Source organism: Daktulosphaira vitifoliae, unplaced genomic scaffold (assembly GCF_025091365.1).
Source record: "Daktulosphaira vitifoliae isolate Bord-2020 unplaced genomic scaffold, ASM2509136v1 Scaffold_2, whole genome shotgun sequence".
In the NCBI taxonomy this organism is placed as follows: domain Eukaryota; kingdom Metazoa; phylum Arthropoda; class Insecta; order Hemiptera; family Phylloxeridae; genus Daktulosphaira; species Daktulosphaira vitifoliae.
Window position 1 is genome coordinate 33,170,990 of NW_026099573.1, and position 21,766 is coordinate 33,192,755.

The window sequence follows — 21,766 nt, forward strand, 5'->3', positions numbered from 1 at the left end:
TAAGAGAACTATTGAAGAAGAGAAATGAAAATAAACATAAAAACAACAGAGAATAATAAACGGCATACACAAACACTAGTAGAATTGGTTGTCGTCCATTGACGCATCGATTTAAAACGCGTTTCGGGGTAAGGGGTGGAAGTCATTAGCGGTTGACATAATATACTACACGAGCATTACCTACACTAGATAACGAAAATAAAAACTGATAAGCTACAGTCGCGGATGAGGTAAATAATTTTTTAAACAAACATTTTTTCTGCTTCAAAAAATTACTATTAACGGACCCGTTATATTCAACTGATTAAACAATAAGTTAGTATTTGTTTTTTTGTTCTGTTAGAATTAATGAAGTTATCATGGATTTAAGTATTATAAACCATATTTCCAAATTCATTTATATCTTTAACTTTGTGTTGACGTCTCAAACTCATTACAAAGTATATCTTCAAAACGATAGATAATTCTCCAAAGTAATAACCATGCAAATTTTTCTTTACCTTGTTTAAATCATATTTATCATATTAATCTCATATTATTTCTTCTTTCGTTTGAAATTTATTAAGCACTTAATACCGAGAATTCAATATGATTCAAAGAAAACTAAAAACTTTAAGAGTAAAGATTACATAAAGAATGTTTTGTATTTTTAAAAAGTTTTGTTCGTTCAAACACATTTCTTTAAATCTATAGATAAAATATTATAATTTAAAGAAAAAATGGTATAATTTTAATAATTTGTCAATTATATTTCCTATGATAACTAAATTTGATATGGACGGTCAAATAGAGGTAGTGCAATTTTAAAAATTTATCAAGAATTCCATTAATTTATATTCTAAATTTTGAAGTATCAAAATGACTGAATTTTAAAATCAAATAGATATTATTGATGTAAAAGAAAACAAAAGTTCACTACAATTATTTTAATGTATTAGCTCATTTTCAGTAAAAACGACACTTTTGAGAGCAGTCCATCTATATCAAACACCTAAAAAATAAAGATACATATATTACACAGGGTGTTCAGTAAGGACACAGTTCAATTGTTACAAACAATGAGAATAACAGGAACCCGTTTCGTTACTTATTGATTACTCTGTATATATATTTTTATTAGGAACATATAAAATCTATATAATTAGAGCACAATAAGGATATGTGTAAATATAATACAAAAAAACACGTGAAAATATAAAGTCATCTTCATTAGAAGGATATAAATTTGAGAAAAATTAATTTTGTTTTTAAGTTAAATAATTATTTTAATAACTAAAACCTGGAGTCATGGCATAAAACTGTGAAATCAAAGAACTAAAATCCTAAATAGATAGATACACTTATTGATTTTGATTGTAATGAAAAAATGAACATTTCAACAATTAATCTCAGAAAACAACAGGATGATTTTTAATATTATTTTTGTAACTAAACTTGCAAACATCGAAATTTTATGTAATGTCTCAAATATTAATGAACTTATAATTAGTATTATCGCAGACTAAATGTATTGATTTACGTAACACTGTGTTGACGCATCGATAATTGTTGAAATTGAGCAATATCCGAGTCAAATATTAACCAGGAAACTTTTATGATCATATAAGATACCCTTAATGAATACACATAATCTTTTGGATTGTCAAAACGATACATTCCAACAAGAAAATTGAAATCTAACCGAACAACGCAGAAAACAAGATTTTAAAAATATTTCACAATGCAATTTTTTTAAAAAACTAATTAACTCAGACTTAATCCTGTTAAAGAGAACAAAAATAATATATTGTTGCTATTGACAACAAGCCATTGGTTGCTACATTAAGATTTCGTCACCGCGATGTGCGTCGACTTTCAAACTTGTAACGACTTTTACAAAAGAATTCTATTTATCGAAGCGGTCAAGTCGACGGTGGTCTTCAAAACGGATTACGTCGCACTTGCTCGCAGGAAGGAAATCGTGCGGGCAGTGGAATGCGCATTATAAATTACACAAGATGACACAATGGCGGGTTTTTGAGTCGATTAAAGACATTTCAGAATCGTTAATTATGCGTCATTAGCATTTTTACACGGGCGTGCGCGCAAAACATATACAAGATAGCATTAGGTGGATACCATACCGATTCGAAATCGTGTTACGGTTATTAAAATAATTACGCATTATCAACACGATAAACACACTCGTTCATAGGCTCAACAATTTATTATTTCAATATTTATTATGTGTTTTGTGGGACCACTGTGTCGGCCATACGATTAATGAACTCGTATGTGCAACTGCAAAGTTTTTTAATCAAAACGTCAGCGCTGCTAGAGCATCGTCGCCGCCGGTACCTGGTCTAGATAACATTAATTTCGGCAGTGACAAGATTTACGAGAGAGTAATTTTAATAAAATGAACTGCACAACAAAATTATACCGACCGACAGGCGACTGGTCACCCTAGATCGTTATCGGTCTTCCCACCGGGGCCACCTCCAGTCCATCGAGACCTTATCATCGTCCGATATTGCGTGACGCGAAGCATCCATTGAACTTTTCAACCTTTTACCGATGGCATATTTCGAGCTGCCGTATTTACGCACACAAACAAATTACTTCATTGAAAATTATCCGTTTGTATTTGTTCTATAATACTTTTACATAAACGGGCAGCGCGAATCAAACAACAGAATTCGCAATTCGTTTTAGAATGGTAATTATTTTAATGTTATTATTAAAAACTCACAAAAACATTTCTATTAAGCGATAAAAAAAAAAAACTATAAACGTTTTCAAGCCGTTTAAACGCGTTTCACTATTGGTTTTTTTTTTTGGTGCCTGGGTACGTGTTTCGTCGGTATAAGAATTCTCCGGTAATGAAGAGATCCGGTAAAACGTTTTAATAAAAATAATTTAGAGAGAAAAACAACACCAAAGTGTTATTTGTCGATATCCGTGTATCTACTGCAGACCCGCGTGTAAGTGAATATACGAAATACTCATATATATATAGTCAAACGCCTATATATCGATTGTCGAAATCAAAGAACCTCATCTGGACATAATACACACAATTCCCATACACTCACACGGACGCAGCAATAGCGTGCAACCTCGACGACGAATGCGTTAAACAAGTTGTTCGATAAGGATCATCACACTGCGCGCGGTGGTACACGTATTGGGTTTATTTAATTTAATTTTTTTTCTTTTATTCGAGATCATTTGCCAGATATTTTACTACAAACGTATAGGGCTAGGCGTACACTCGACGAAAAGTCTAGATTTCTCTCCTAGACTTCACCAAACACACACACACACACACACACACACTAGTCTTTCAACTAGTCAACAGCTTAACACAGTGCTAATTGATAGCGTGTGCGTTCGGATTTTCCTATATTGTTTTGAATGCTCGAAAAGCACGTAAAAATTTCAATAAATTTATCCGATTGTCAATCTTTGGGTCCCGTGACACGTAACAAACTACAAGTAGTACTATACGAGAAGAAAAATCACCAAGTAAAGTGCGCTCCGAATACGAAGATTACACGAAATATAACAGTTGAATGCATAAATCATATTTATCGTGATCGAAAGCTTTAATGAAAACGTTTCCTTTTTTTCTCCCGTCATCTTTATATAATGACCACAATAATGTTTATAAAACTAGTCGTTTTAGGGGGAAATATATAGTCAACTCAGTGAAAATAAAACATTTAAACGTACCAATCGGATAGGACACTCCGTTTTGGATACGATAATAATAAAAATTCAACATCGATAAGAAATTTAAACAAAAACATAAGTAATTCTACTTGACCAGTTAACAGCAATACAGTAGTCTAGATGACCCTGTTGTAAGCACAATAATAATTATAACGAATAATTTCCTAGGATGATAACAAGTCAGTCGAGGATGTAATAAATAAACAATAATATAGAAGTTTTATTGTCAACAGCTAAGACGCTAAATGGTTTCAGAGATAAGTATTATATTACATTTTGGTTGTTATTCACTCGTTGGTATTGTTTTATCTTTGGCTATTTAAAAATGCTATACGAGCATCTCTTGACATCAAACCATCTCTATATGGAAAGAATAAAAGCAACGACATGATAAAAAACGATACACATACAAGTAGTTTATGGGTACTCCGAGGATAGAATGTCCGTTGGCGCGTGTAAACTCACCTACAAGATAATGAAAATCAAATTGGACGTCAGTCGCCACCCAATAATAATAACACTCTTCACGACGTAAAAAACGATTTACGATTTACCTTGTGTGTGTTGGGTGTATCTTAACTCGTTTCAGACAAACCCAACAAAACGGATATGTTTCAGAATTCCGATTGCGATCGACTGCAAACAGTTTGAAAATGTCAACAACGGCGTGCGTGTATTTATTTCTTTTGCCACGCGGGGAACGCGTGAAATAAACCAACATCATACGTAATAAAATATATATTTTACTTACAACACTCAACAAACGCAAAATTCAAAGATAAAATTGATGCGATAAAAACAGAAACCACAACCTCGGTTGTTAAATCGGTTCTTGACCCGGATTCATGTTATTCGTAGAAACGTTAAAGATTATCAACTGCCAATTTTTAAACACGAAAGCCATTCGAATTTCACATATTATTCAAGGAGTGTTAGCCTAGTATTCATTTTGCCATCCATCAAGCTCACGCGCAGCCAACAATATATTGATAAACATAATTTGTGAAATATGTCTTATTAATAATTTATGTGAACGAATGAGTTTTTAGTAAAAAAAGGCAATTATTAGGCAGTTTGATTTGGAAACCTTAAAGCTAAGAAGAAAGCATTGATATGTTGCAACAAAAATTATATTTTTTTATTAATACGTATATTAATACGTAATAATAGTATATATTATGCTAATTTCATATATCCAACTGTCCGAACAATGTGAAAACACATCGATTGCTTCATGTCCCAGTGTTTATGCGCTAACTCTTCCATTATACTTTAAATGTTATCACCGCTTATAATAGAAGCTCATCGTCGTCAAGAGAACGAATATGGTTGTCGTGTATACGGCTTAACATCAAATTAGTATCTGCTGTCCAACGCAATTTCATAGCTATCACACATTGTATCAGCAAACAAAAATTGCAATTATAGACGGTGACAAAAAGCCTTTGTTGCTTGCTGTGTGATAAAAGAAGACCGCAACATAGAGACGTTGAATTATAGTATTTATTATCACGAGAAACGATAACATATTGATATTATAATCAACAACAAACATTTGTATGATTCGAAATGGACACCATAACGATTCAGCAGAAAATTTTTTAACAATTTCTGCGACGGAAACTTCAAGTTGGGTTGAAAAAAATGTTTCTTTACTTTCTGGGAATTACATTTAAAAATATTTTCATCTTACGTTTTAAAAATGATTACTGAAATAGTAAGTCAGAAAATACAACTAATTTTAAATTGATAGTATTAAAAAATATATTCCATAAATCAGTTAATTTAGGAATAACTTTTAATTTTAAATAAACATGTTATTCATGAATTGAGTTTTTTTAAGAAAATTTACAATATAAAGTTTATTATTCGCGTCATCCTCGCGTGAAAATTATTTAATTTTTGTTAGCAAAAATAATAGCATCTATGCATAACAACAAAAAATCGTCAACGAAAACGAGTGCAATTCTTTACATTCAGACAAAAGCGGTAAGCATCGCGTAGGCGCAATGAAATTCCTGAACCATTTTCTTACGTGGGAAAAATAGATTCTGATCTTTGTTATTTGTTGATCGTACAATTCTTAACACCGACGGAAATATGATAAAAAAATATTAGATTTGTGTCAACAGTTTTGCAGTAAGGAAAATATATTAAGTAGTTTTGTTTTGTTTATGAATAACAAAATATTTGACAAGCTCAACCATATTACACGGCGCTTAAAGATCCAGACGCGTGATCACAATGATTGTCTGATAGCGAAGTTTGACAATAAACGTCTTAATAACAACTCTATGATATTGTATGACTATTTTCTTGTCTTAATTATTTATCGTCAAATTAAAATACTTCATCACTTTCATCTTTATAATGTATCAACAAATGGATACTGTCATTGCTATTCTATTTGAACATTAAAAGTATATTATTTTTGGAGATCATGAATTACAGTTATTTCATCAAACTGGAAGAGTATTCATCATTTAATTAATCATTTATTTTCTGCACAACTTTTAACTACTTGATATATTTTAAAAATATTTTTGATACCTCGTAATAGATAAAATGGTACAAACAAGTTAAATAAAATATTTATCGTTGTAATAAGGTTTTTAGTAGATTTTATAAGTCATTCGCAAAAACATTTTAGCTCTTCAGCTGACTTTTAATCACTAGATGTCTGATTGATGGAGATCGGCAATAGGTGTCACTCGGGTTAGAAACATTAGCCGCGATCTGGGTCACGTATACGGAGATGCTGTCGACAAGATCATCATTCATCGGTGAGTTAGCCTTTTCCAACCCTTTCAACGAGAGACGTGCCGGGGGGATAACAGGAAATGAAAACTGGCCTGTTCAGTGTCGGAATCTTCGGGAATGAACTAATTTAAAACCCTCATCATACGACGTGTCCGAGAGGGTGATCCCGTCCGATGATCAGTCAAGCGAATATTTTCTGACTGGTCGTTCATCATCTGTGCGCCCGCGGACCTCTATAACATAAAACCGCCACTAAGCATACTTCCCATGAACTGCTTTCTGCTTCCCAGTTAACCCCAAACTTGCACGCCCACCTAAAGTACAGAACTTGGTGTTTTAATCAGATTTTCACGTGTAGCTCCACCTCGTCATCCGCCAAAAACGAATGTTATTTAAAAATGGATATGAATCTCATATACATATATAGAAATCCGATGAAAATATCCCCTTTCCCTATATCTCTTAACAGTTCACTGCAACTAAAAAAAAAGGTTACCGGCAGTCATAACAAAAACTCAAACCATAGGGTTTCGGACATTATGAAATGTATCTGTGAGTTATTACATATTTAATACGTAAAGTAAAACAACAAATCATCGAGGAATCGAATTTCCATTTATATACCTTCCAGTATATATTATTATACTGTAGGATTATTCACAGTTTACTAGAATATTTAACGATCAAGTCAAACTTTTCCGTTTTTATTTAAAAACGAAAACACGAACTTTAAATACAATGCTCGATCGTATTTACACGTCCGATGAAAAGCAAAATATAAATAAAAAACAATAATTAAAATATATACAGTGTGGTGTCCCACGAGGTTTTGACAAATTGCTATAAAAAAGTATATGGATTTGTCAAAACCTCGGGGGAAAACCTGTACATACATATTTTATTTGATTGAAACTACCCAACACGTGTACTTAAAGTCAATTTATGTCCATCCTGACAAGTGTGAGTTTAGGTAAGACTATATTTATTTTACAATTAACGTATACATTTAAAATATATAACTTATAACCGTCAACTATTTAAAATATACTAGAGTGTTTAGGTACAGATATATAACATAATGTTTGAGAATCAAAATATATTTGATATAAACGCCTCTTTAAAAAGAAATTTAATCTAATGAAGTTTATTTGTGCCAATCGCTATTGGACTTTGAAACAACTTGAACTTTCGCTGTTCGCGTGTCCGGGTATTGATTAACACAATATTCTACACTAGAATTAGAAATGACCAGTAAAACAAAAAACAAAAAAAATGTTTTTAATAGCTTTATTAATCTATCACGCAATTAAATAATGATTAGATACCTGTTTACAAACAGTGTTTAAAATTTATCAATTAAAGTCGACCTCCAACTAGATGTATACTAAAGTGTGTATCAGCAGTACCCATTCAATTTCGATTTCACTTACAGTCACGAACAGTAGACTAATAGCTAATTATCTAGTCACCAAATAGATATTTGTTGGGTTTTATTTTAATATTTTGATTTTGCTTATTAATTTGGAATCGTGCCAAGAAAGTACTCAATGATTATTATAACAATAGTGGGACCCACTATTATGATTTTAAAAGTTCAACACTAAAAATACATCACTTAATTCATTTTTCCGAAATTTGAAACATTGATAAAATATATTTTATACAATGGAAGAAGATTTTTAGATGAACGCGAGAAGGTATTCTACTAAAAGACAGTTTTAATGTGATGTGACAAAACTCTGTCCATGAAAATTCTCAGCTTTCACTGAACCGATTTTAATAATCTATTAGATAGAAGAATACAATTTAAAACTATCAGCGCCGAAAATTTGAAAACATCTTCTCAATTTTAGAAACTAAAAAAATTATGGTACCATAAAAAAATGCCACTTCAAAAATATTAGTATAATCGTAAAAAATGTAAAAACACACGAAAAATTGACAATTATTTGACATTGAAATTGGATTGGAGCAGTCAAATTATCAAAGAGTATTATTAAAACGTTAACATTTTCTAGAAATTTTGTCTGTATGTAATCACCAGAGTATTATAAGTCGAAAAAATTCATCATTCTACGGGTCGATGATTTTTTGAGAACTATAAAGTTTAATTGACACTGTATCACAGTATTTACCGGAGTAACGTTTATAAAACAAAATTAATCGCAGAGGGAGTTTTATCATCACCACATAAAACCCACATAGTCAAATTGCACCGTCTGAGCCAGACTATATCGAATGTTACTCGTAGTATTTATTTTACCTACGTCCTTTCATATCCATACTATTGACCCTTAATAAACATAAGTGTCAACCGAAGTGTACTTTTGCTGAATAAAACTTTAATTCGATATCATATCGAGTTTTTGTATACATACTATCTCCCTGGTCTCCTGTGCGCATAACAGTCTGGTATAGTAATGATTACCAAGTAAAATAAAACAACCACAGACAATCTATTCGAACTTGTACAATCAGTCCGACACCTTCAAAACCGAAGCTGCTTTGGCGGGTATCTCTTTAACATCTACGTACGCAACATATTCAATCCGCAGACCTTTTGCTCAATCAATAATTTCCTTTAAAGGAGAGAGTCGATATTTACGTCCACTGTTTTGTTAGTCGTATTGTAAAATAGCAGATAGTTAAATCAAGACAAGCGTAAAGTATGATGAATACCAAATGGCCTGTTGATAAATTGTCTTGCTCTGTCATTGAGGGGTTCACGATTACATGTATTAATTGGAGGTAGGTTAACAAGGCAAAGACACGTCAATGGTAACAAAGGTCCAAATGTCATTTGGTAAAACAAATTGTTTAAACCATAATTATACATCAGATAAACAGATAGATCGAACTAAAATGATATGTGACAAGTGTGTGTATATATCTGGGGCCGAACGCATTAATTGGATCGTGAGTTAAAATCGTGAACGTGATAACGTTTTGTTTTCCGTTCGATACACAAGCCTATACACAGACATGGCTAATCTTCAATTTCCCTTCCACCATTATTAATTGAAAATCGATTTTAACGTTTTGTACAAACATATAAATGAGGAATCATAATGTCCATTTATCAATTCAATGCAAAGTGTATGAAAAGTCAAATAAGAAGATTGCACTCTGACTATACCGATTATCATTGAGTATAGTACTTTTCTTTAGTTATACTTTTCCTTTAGTTATATATATATATAAAATACACACATTTTTATACAATATTTTGTGCTAAAATTTTCAAAGAATCTATAAACTCTTTGTTGGACATTAAATTGAAAAACATCAAATAAAAACTGCAGTGTAAATTATTACAATGACATTAGGTTATAACTAAGCCTTACATATTATTTAAGTGAAAACTTTTTTTTTTGATTAAATTTTATAGTTTTATAGTAAACGATATTTTTTGGGAAAAAAAAATCCTTTTTATATGCACTTATTACAATTTTTTTATAACTCTCCGAGTTAATGGTGAAGACTATAGTTCACACATTCAATTGTTTATAATATATTATAGCTATAAACAACATCCGATAAATGGTCCAGATAAGTGTCGGAAAGTCAGTAAACAAAATGAACGTTCCATAAGATAAAACTTGGGTAAAAATGAACGAGAATCGACCCGATCCCCTTGCAAGTCGATTTTATGCTCTTCCTTTTTTATATTTTACAAAATATGTAATAAAACGTCATATTTTGGTATTTTATACGTTTTAAGTTTTAACTATTTTATACTGTTTTAACATTTAATAACTATTCCAATAATATGATATGAAATGAAATACTTATCAAATAACAACTACTATCGCTACAAACTTATTATTTAAAGATTAAATTGTTGACAATTTTAATTGGATGATATGGATAACAAATTATATCATTTTCATTATTTATGAAAAAAATATAAATAAGTCATTGGGTAAGTCAACGTTGAAAAATATTAAATATTTTCATTAAATTATTTATTAATATAAAAATAATAATTTTAAGCTTCTAGATTAATTTTGGTATGATTAACTGTAAGTTAAGAATATTCAAGTATTATACAATATTTCAAGTACAAAAACCTAAGTTATCAAACATTTAATTGCATAAATAATAGAAGATATTACTTCTGATCAAATTTGTGGTTCATTTTTAGATATAAGCTGATATGTTAAGAAAATAAGTTTTTCAAATTTTTTATAATTTGTACAGAAGAGATGAATAAATAATTTCTTTCATTTCTTAGAGAGTTATAAGAAATTTTACAGGAAGGTTAGTTTTTTGCATTTAAAAAATGTTTTTTTCCATTATAAGCCATAGAAATGTTTAATTTGTTTGGTCTCCTACAAAATTTCTAAAAGTGACATATCAGGTTTTAGAAAATAACCCCAGAAATAAAGTTATTGTTTTGTTTTCTATCTTTTAATTATATATCAATAGTTAAAAATACTAAGAACATGATAACAATGATCTATGAATAACATTATACTATAGTTAATTAGTTATATTTAGTTAGTAGATTCAAAGATTTACATAATTTAAACATTATAAAATGGTTATTCTGTAGCGCCAGTTAACTAGTAAATTAATATTATATTACATCATCAAATCTAAGATAAATTCAATAAATAACACTGTATTATTAAAGATGTCGTATAGCTAAATATACTAAATAATTGAGATATAGATATACTGTAGTCAGAATTTAAATATTTTAACTTTATTTATACCTTTTAATCTAATTAAATTGTTAAATATAATATTTCAGATAATCTTTAAAAACAACTCCTAAATACAAACCTTTTGAAGTTTTGCTTAAAAAAAAACTATTGTTATGATAATTAAGTTCTATTCTTAATTTCAAACTGCATATAAGATAATTATGTACTCTTGATAATGATTATTACTTTCTGTTTATCACTTTTTTGTAGGGTGCTACATGTAATAATATACATTTTGATCAATTAGTATAACCATAACAATTTAAAAACTTTAAGAATCAATAGACAAATGAAAGCAATGACCACACGTTCATCTTTTCACTTTTCATTTTCTTCTAAATATATTTAAAAAACTTATTCCTGTAATTTTATAAGTTGCAGATATAATTAAGTAAACGTTACATCAAAGTCTGATGTTGAAATAACATATTCATCCTTAAAAAAAATGTATAATTAAATATAAATTTAGATTTGACAATTTCTATGACAAATCATAATAATAAAAGACATAAATTAGATAAAAAATTATAAGACTGATACTAGTTGAAATACGATAGGTTTAAAGGTTTTGTTACAGTTAAGTTGTCGCTCATTACTTTCTTATATAATATGTATGTTAAGCATTCTTTGTTTTAGCGCGTTTTGTACTCCTAGTTAGAAAAAACAAAACGCAGGTGATTAATGAATACTGATAAAATGATAACGAACGATCATTACTAGTTGGCACGAATAGAGCAAATACACTGAGAAGATATAGACGAAGCAGCCGCGGGCGCATAATATAATGAAAACGTGCTGTCTTATCGGTCGATATCATCAACAGTCGTGTATTTTTTTCCAGAACTGTGTTTGATTATGATAAGAATTCTGTTGTTTAAACGAAAATCATAGATATATACACATATTTTATTTTTTAACCGATCATGCACCACTTGTGGATAAATATTCAAAGAACATTAACTAAATTAATCTAATGAGGACTCTTGTTAGATACTTATATTTCATGTACAGCATGTGCGTACTCATGTTACATACAGCGATGAATGATATTAGGATAAAAATGTAATGTATGACGGACAATCTAGATTTTCTTTAATTTTGATAATAAATAGATAAATAAATAAGCGCAACTAGTGATAAACTTAGTCATTTTTTAAACCGAAAAAGCTAACCTATCGCCTCTTTTATTTAAATCATATATTTTTAGTCACAAATATTTACATTAAAGGATAATTGATTTAGCTCTCCCAAAAATGTTATTAGAGTTGCACTTATAAGGGTTAAAAACATTTTTATATACATTTAAAAAGAGATGAGCAAAACTAGAAATGTGATAGAAATTCAAAACCATATCTGTCAGAACATAAATTATATATTTTTTAAGAATTATTGATATATTGATCTAACATGATGAATTAAATGTATGTACTTTCAGTTTTTTTGCTCAAAAGAATGATCAAAATAATTATGTTAATTGGAGTAGTTGATAAGTAAGAATATAATGTTTCAAATTTATAAAACTAAAATCAGTTAAAAAGACGTCCTTAGGGCAACGGGTAGTGTTTTGATAACATTGTTGACGAGATTCCATATTTCTTCGATGATAAGGCTACGGCTGCGTTAAAATATGTGAAGAAAACACGGGAATTGGGAAATTATAGTTATAATAACTGACTAACCAGACAACAATGGCATTACGCAGATAAACTGCAAATTTTACCACCAACTCCTCGCTACCGTAATAGAAGTGTATGAACATGTATGAAGTGTTGAAGTGTATCAACATGCGCGCCATGTTGACTCAGATTTTAGAGATAAAAATCGTAACATGTATAATATCTTCTCAAATTGTGTATCGATTCAGCAATGCTTTTTTAACCATGTTAGAATTCATTTTCGCGATAAAAAGTATAACACATATTATTCAACAGCGTGACCCAAGAAAACTTGAGAAATAAATTTTACTACTTACTTAGAATTACTTCATCAGATCGATAAATCATTATGTACGCGTTATAAATTTCGATCTCATAACAATTGAAATGCGCATACTTTTATAGGAGACAATATAATTTAATTTATAGCAATTAATCATTATTGCGTGTATTTTAAATAAATAAGATACATTATACGAGTACGAGGCGATAGCATAAGAAATCTCAGAAATCGATAAACTTCTCTGAATGATTCTTTTAGCGTATGTAGTAAAACTAATTAATCTAAATACTAAACAAAGAAAATAGTTATTTCGTACTAATTTATATTGCAGAACATTTAGACTGTTTTAAGATTTATTATGGCATGTGTTAAAGGTTTGCAAACATAAGATATGACATAAGGTATTCTGTATCAAAAACAATAGATCAGATACAACTTCGAATACATATCAACCAATTGTAATTTTACAATTCAAAAGGAAAGTGATTAGAAATCTATAACATATTTGTAAAAACAAAAATTGTATAGTTAAGCTCTTTCATTTACATCAAAAATCATTAATACTTTTGATTTAATTTAAGATTAACAAAGCATTTTATTCTAGTTATTCATTGAATCATTCAATTTGAACAATATTTAACTTTAAAATATTTTTTAACATTACCTCATCAGTTAAATCAATTATATACGAATGAAAGTATCCAGCGCTCTTGAATACACTGACAATATTCTATAAGGACTTGTATCGAGAGATGAATTATACAATATTTATCATTTAGACCAGGCTAACAAGGTAAGATTAAACTAATAAATTGAAAGGTTAGAAATAATGAAGGAGTCAAACTTACGATAGGTTAGAATTCTTAGGGCAGCATTATGAAGGCGCGTTTGTATTTTGTTCGAGTAACGTTATTATGACGACTGCGTCTGGTCAAAGTGATATGGATGAGCAGAAGCAGCATAATACTAGATTGGTTTTGTCGATTGGATGAAACGAATAATAAATAAACAGAAAATGTTATCTGATCTACGCATTCGCCGCAGCTTAATCCGATTAAATCGACCACTGTCGCGGCCGGTGCATTTTGTGCCAACCCGTTTTTCTACGCCTAATATGGCAATCTACTGACGTACCGAACAAATGTCATTTGGATGTATAATTTGTAATTGCCGCCAGAGATAACAAAAATAAGAATATAATGCCTGTCTCAGCCGCTCTATTCAATTTCACGGGACGCAATACGTTACTATTATTATTACTCCCTTAAAAAGTCAACGATACATCGGCGTAGTTAAATAGTCAAACAGTAAAAAGCAATTGTTTCGTTTTTACAAAAAAAAAAAAATACAAAATTAAACGTGAAATTAAAAAATGCATAATTCAGTGATTATTTTTTTTTTTTTTGATGGCCTACACCTTACAAATAATCTAATATATAGTTTTTTTATATACGTTTTTATAAATGAAATTAAATCAAAAAAATGAATGTGCCGTAGAAACTGTGCAGAAAAGTATAATGTATAACAGACAAATATTGGAATTGAACGATCACGATATTTACAGTCATATCACAAAATGTCCTTAACAATAATTGAGCAATCAACAAATAACACTTAATATCATAATTTATTGGATATTAATACTATGTAAAGAAATATGTAAATACAGAAATATTAGGAATGATATTCGTTATTAAATTTCTCTAAAAAAATATTAATAAGCAATGATCTCTTTTTTTCTTTAATATATCACAATAAATAAATTAGACAACGACTTTAAAGGTTACATAGAGTGCAATATCTTTTGCGTAGCGAATTCTGATTAATACCTCAACACTTTATTTGCACACAAACATAGAAACATGAATGCCTTGTCGCAACTACAACTAATCGTTAAGATCGGCACTTAACTTATTAGGTATTATGATATTGCAGTGTTAGCATGTTGTTTACTTGCTTGAAGTATTTATAAAAGCTATTGTGATGGTTGTCATTATTAATTAATAAAGGTAGAAAAGAACAAATAATAAATTTATCTACACATTATCCATAAAGATTACAGATTGAATGATAAAACCGTGAATATATTGTTTGTAATTTAACCAAGAAAAAAATGTTGAGTATACACAAGTTGAACAACATTATAATATAAAATGTATTCATGGACCATAACAACATTAATATTCACGAATACCTATCATTTATTTTACTTAATATTTCTTCAGTGTTGTATGAAATAGAATAAAATATTGTATTTTTTACTCATGGCGGGATTTTTATGATTTTTTAGATCACATTATTCTAGACTCTGTATCTTAATTTGCCTAGATAACAAACAAAAATTAAAATGATTGGTTATATAAATGCAAGAAACAAAGTCAGACTGTAAAAAAAAATGTTCACACGCTTTTCCTTAATGCGCTACAAAGCTAGTCATTATTAACCACAATATTAATTGCATTATAACGATTGACTTGACACTTTAGGAAACCTGTGTTATCAGAAGTCGATTGCATTACATTATATTATTATCAATATTTATCGAAAGGAAACCAACTGCTGTTAATGAATTTTTCTGTTGATAATTAAATACCAAAAATATTCACAAAAAATATAAGTTGCATAACAAAAAAAAATTAAAATCACTTTTAAGTCAAGACATTAACGCATTACAATATAGTAAAACTTCGAAAATACGACAAATTTCTGATCTTATAAACCTTAAAATGATAGGCACTAATGATTTAATGACTATGAATAATACTATTGTTTTCTAGATGTTAATTTTAAAAAATTAGTACTCACGAACAAAGCCAAAAGCATTTTTCTTGAAATACTGAAAACTTACCTAAAAAAACCACAAACAATTAATTAAAAAATTAACAAACTCATCAAATAAGGTATAGATTAAAACATAAGTTGATTTAAATGTTTGATTATTGATTTCCAATAGATCAGATAAAAATTATTGATTAATTAAATAACAATCGAATGAACATAAACCTACGCATTCGTTGCGGACTCGAGTATTATTTTTATTGAAATATTCTTCAAGCACACAGGTTTGAAACTTTTGTAAGTGTATAATTTTTTACTGAGATTTTTATTATCACATAAATATGCCAATCACAGTATTTATGTTTATCGATTCAGCTGTATAAGATAAAATTTAAATTAGTGACATAGATCACACACGTGAATGATTTTTGAATAATTAATATTCATAAAATAAAATAAATATATTATTCTACAATAATATTGAAAATTTATAGTGTATAAAATATAACTCAACTAAATAAACAAGAATATGTCATTATTATTATATGTCTAAAAAACAAGTGTAGGTTTTATTCCTAGGAATACAAAGTATCATAATAAATATGAGTTGTCATAATGATTTGAAAGTTAACATTTAAGTTTGATTGAAAAGTTTACATAAATCTTAATATACTCAAAAACCACAACAATAAAAAAAAAAATTAAATAAACCTTTATGAAAATTCGGTAACTACATAAATAAAGTATTCACCAAAAATAAAACATTCTCTTTAATCAAAATTACAATTTTCATACAAGGACGAAATTTATATTTGTTTAAATAAGAAAAAATTTTTTATTCATACTACACAACTCATAATTTCTCCTTAGTATTTAGATACGTAGAAAAAAAAAGATAAGCAATTCCTATAGCTATTTCAATATAAGTACTTAATTCGTTTTTAAAGGCATAATAAACATTATTGCTTTTAAATAACATATAAATGTCAAAATTTGACTAGTACCCATTCTCATAAAAAATGTCTAAAAATAAAAACATTATAAGCAACACAGTAAACTAAAATAGATATAATAATATTGGATTCTAATTTTTTATTTTTTTAAATTCCACCTATTAAATAACATATATAATTTCATAAATTATATTTGTGTATTGTATGAAATGTATGATGCCTTTTTAGAAATGGATTTATACATAATAAAGTTTAAATACTATTCGAAAGTATTCAATATAAGTTATGTATTGAGTACAATGTTGTATTGTTAGGTTCAATTTACAACCTCAAGCGTCAAGTCGATGATATTATGTAAACACTCTGAATCATCAAGGATAACAAGTTAATAAATTGTTTATTATCAGCAAAATGATTAAAAATCAATAATGAACCGGTTAAGGAAATGATGGAAAAAAATTAATGTCGATAATTTACACGGGCCCTGATTGTGATTGAATTACTGATTTCTATAGTATATATTTTATGTAGAAAAGCGAGGTGATAATATGATAAAATAAAATTACACATCCCAAAAATTAATGTTATAATAATTTTTATAAATAAAATTTTAAGCAAATAAGTCATTGGTGCAAACAATACCTTTTATATTATATTTTATTTTGAACGATACAGGCTAATCTAGATGAACTTTTTTTTAATATAGTGGTTAGTTAAGGACCATAGCAACTCCCTTAATTTAGGAGATTTCATACTCATAATTATTCTGAAATGGATAGTTAGACCGTTACCGGAGAGAAGGATGACGACTTCAATCACTAAACAGATCTCCTGCTCAGCAAACGGTGCCGCCCGTGACCGAGTCTTAAGCACGTGACAGTGCGCATCAGGCACTAAACTTGAACTAGTATTGAAAAACCTTTAGTATTTTATTTGTAATAACTTTTGACGTGTGAGATAAAATGTTTATGTGTATTTTTTTAACAAGCAAATTTGTAAACTTCATACGTAACTACTGCATTTCATAAAATTTAACGACTTAATTTTACATTAAAAAACATTAACTACTTGAAGTTTGTACAAAACTAGTTTGGACTTTAACCTAACTAGTATTATTTTGTTTAGATTACAAGAATAATATAAATTTAGAAATATTATTAACACATACCTCAAATGAATGCGATTGTACGATAATTAAACGGGTAAGATAACAATATGATTATAAACTACAATGAATGTGAATAGCTCTTATTGCTATGAAATAAATTGAATTTAATAATAATTATAGAATTATATTAATAATTTTTATTTCAATTTTCCTAAATCTTAAATCCTTTTAAGTAAATTTAAATCTCATTATGTTTACAATTTAGAAAAAAGTCTATGGTTAACTTCATATGTTCAGTTCTTACTATAGAATTTTACGATATTTATTATTTACATTTATATAATCAAGTAATTTATAAAATGATTTTGGTATGCGTTTTTGTTTGCATTATTAATATTTACAATCAGTAATATTAATCTGTTGGTAACATATCGATATTTACCTAATTCAAAGGATTAAATACATTTTTCACATTAAACTACTTAACCAGATTAGTGTTGTTCACTGGTTAATATGCACTGGATTTACCATCGCCACCATATTATAGAAATGTGAGGCGACAACCGTCGCACGTACAGTACATTATCGCTATCAAAGATTTTTTGTTTTATGACCTTGAATCAAATTAAAAAATAACTTCAAGTTGTTGGAAAAGCACACATTGTGTATGAATGCTCGTTAATATACTTCACGAAAAAATAATATTCCTATTAATCGCTTATTCAGTTAAAAATAAATAAACTGATATAATGTAAAAGTACAATGAACGATTGTATCAATAATTTCATTATCGACAAGAAATTTATAATTATAATAAAAGAACAATGTCATGATAATGATCTATAGATAAGAGCTAAGTGCAACCCTCGTCTGCAAGGGTAGCTATAACTTCCATCATGTGAGATTATATACCAGAGCCATTGACCATGGGTGGTGGCTATGTAGTTTTTTCACCTAGCTACCCCACCATACTAAAATTCAGAGGTGTAGACTACTAGGGGATGTGGGCGACCAAATTCCCCTATATAAGATAAGCCCGTACGTGCACCCTCTTCTAAATATATATATATATATGTATTTATCGGTTGTAAAATATGACCCGTATACACGTAAAATATATGTCATCATCTATATATAAGCACTTATTATATACTCTTTTAAATCCCTATATACTAAGACTTCCATAGCACACACATTTAACTTAGATTCTTGTACAGTATATGTGCACCGCGTTGGTTATCTCCTCGGTGGTTTACTGACTCTGTCGTTTGTTATCAGTACAAAAACACTACTACTACACTGCCATCACTACCAACCCGCCTACACAGCCTTCTAAAATCCTTGTGCCAGTACACACACACACATTCGACTGTTATCTCTTACTCGCACGCATACCCGTATTATTATAAAGGCATTTATCGTTGGTATGTGTCGTTATCAATATTATGCCGGTGGAAACTATCCATCTAACCGTGACCAGTTGCATTTTAAAAACGGGCATGGGCGTCAGACGAACAAAACGAAAGGTTGGATAGGAGAAGGGTAGGCCCGACGTCAAGGGTAGACATCCAATGATAGCGGGAGAGGGGAAGTAAAAGATAAACCGGACGAGTACTTATCGGTAACGTTGAAGCGTAAAAACAATGAGTGCCATATACATTTATTTTTTCGAACACCCGGCGCCGATATACTGATAATGATTTTTTTATCTTGACGTGTAATTTATAATAATAATAAACTAAAAGCTTCTACAAAAACAATACAATAAAAGGGTAACAATCTGAAAACCATATTGGCGTTTATCATTTAAGTCAATTAAAAACTAATAGAAACAATAGTAATTTAAAGAAATTAATTAAATAATATTCTAGAATATATTTCAATTTCTCAGAAAATATATTTCATTGATCTGAGCATAATGTACAAAGAGGAATCAAAAAATTTCTTTTGTACAATTATTTTTGACACATGACTTGATTAGTTTTTTAAAATTATCACTTTAAAAATTTTATTTGTTGAATTATGTATGTACAAAATTATAAGGAGGGATATACAAGTATAACTATAAGATACAAATTGCATGACTTGACATACAAACTCCTATTGTCATAATCTTATCTATCGAAAAAATGTTAATAATCATGATTATTATCCATTATTCAGATGAACACGATGAATCAAGTAACGGTTGATTAGCAATGGTTAAATAATTTCATCAATAAGTTACCTATATTTATTCATATAGTTAAACACACAAATAAAGCTTTACTCATTGTCAAAACAGTATCATGTATTTCTAAAGATTCCAAAAGATCGTTTTCCACATAAAATAAGCAGAAAAAAATCTATGACAAATTATCAAAATTTTATAAATAAACCTAAATAAAATATGAAAAGTTTCTAATTATTATAAACATATTTTTTTAGGAAATAACAGTAAAAATAAATTATATATCTTATATATTTGATTTTTAAAATATATTTTGTGTTAAAAAAAGTAAGGTAATTTCTTAATATCTAATCATAAAAGTAAATTAGTATATATTCAATATACTCTTCCAAAGAATAACTTTTCAATCATGGTTGGTTATGTTTTGACAAAGATAGAAGTGCCCTTTAGATGTGTTTATTAGGCTTCTCGTTTGTCATTAACAATGTTTACTTAATTTTTGTCTAACAATTAATTTGTTGCAATTAAAAAACAATATTTTATTTGAGCTGACACAGAACAAATATTACTCATTTTCATTTACCATTTAACCAAATAGGAAATTGTTATAAAAGAGTGATCGACAATACTGTAAATTTTGTTGAAAATAATGCTCTCAAACAGAACACATGTGGCGTGGGTTACGTTATCGCAGGACAACATGAATGCAAAGGACATCTGATAAACATAGTACCACGGCACATGGTATTCATACAAATAACTGATAAAACAATTAAACGTGATTTAAATATGTTAAAACCTTATAAGGAAATATTTTTAAAATAATTATGATAATCATTTCTAAAAAGCTATAGATCATGACCATCACGGTCATGTTCTACAGCTTTTAAAAAAATATATATTTATTTATTTCAATTTGATATACTTTGTAAGTTTACACTTTTATGTTGTCTTTTTTCCGTATTTTCATTTTATTATTTTTCACGTATAAAATTTTAATATATCATTAAAAAACATACTATGTGGTTAAATATAAAGTAATTTTTAAATATCTATATTTAATATTTAATATAATTAAATACACTGGCTAACATTTATTATACATATACCCTATTTGATAAGTTACAATTAATTAAAACTTTTGTTTAATTAATTGGCCATTGAACAAAATCCGTGCTAGCTATTATTAATTGATTTTTAAATTATATAATATTTTTGTATGTTAGAAATAATATTTACTAAAATAAAATAATACTTGAGAAAAGTGATATTTTTTATTGTTTATATAAACTAAACCGGTGATAATGCTAAATACTTTTACTAAGTTATGTCTAATAAGTTTTATTAAAAAAAAATCAACATAGATAGGTTACTATACGAAGTGTGTTCAGAAAATAACTAAATTTTTTTAATTCGCGGGTTTGGAGAGTACAGTTATTAAAAAAATGTTCTTAATGTTGGCACACATGTCCCTGAAGTAAGATGAAATTTTCAGATGGATTCATATTTTACTTTTTTCAGTGACAGCCGCTAAGGTTAGACGTATTATTATGAGCTTGGCGATTTTTGTTTGTTAAAAAAAATGGATCAAAAGATTTATATCAAATTTTGCGTAAAAAATGTAACAAAGTGTTTG

General features: G+C 28.7%; 1 protein-coding gene across 3 annotated transcripts in view; it reads right to left on the reverse strand.

Annotated features, from left to right (window-relative positions):
• LOC126897429 (zinc finger protein ush) overlaps window positions 1–21,766 on the reverse strand; it is a 50,482-nt gene that overhangs the window by 20,705 nt on the left and 8,011 nt on the right. The window contains exon 1 of one of the 3 annotated variants that reach the window (XM_050670996.1): window positions 13,970–14,070. The exons of 1 other annotated variant lie outside the window; for it this stretch is intronic. The gene's annotated coding sequence lies outside the window, so the exon portion shown is untranslated. Of the gene's footprint in view, window positions 1–13,785; window positions 13,907–13,969; window positions 14,071–21,766 lie in introns of those variants that run through there. One more of the 3 variants, XM_050670997.1, reaches the window with a different exon arrangement.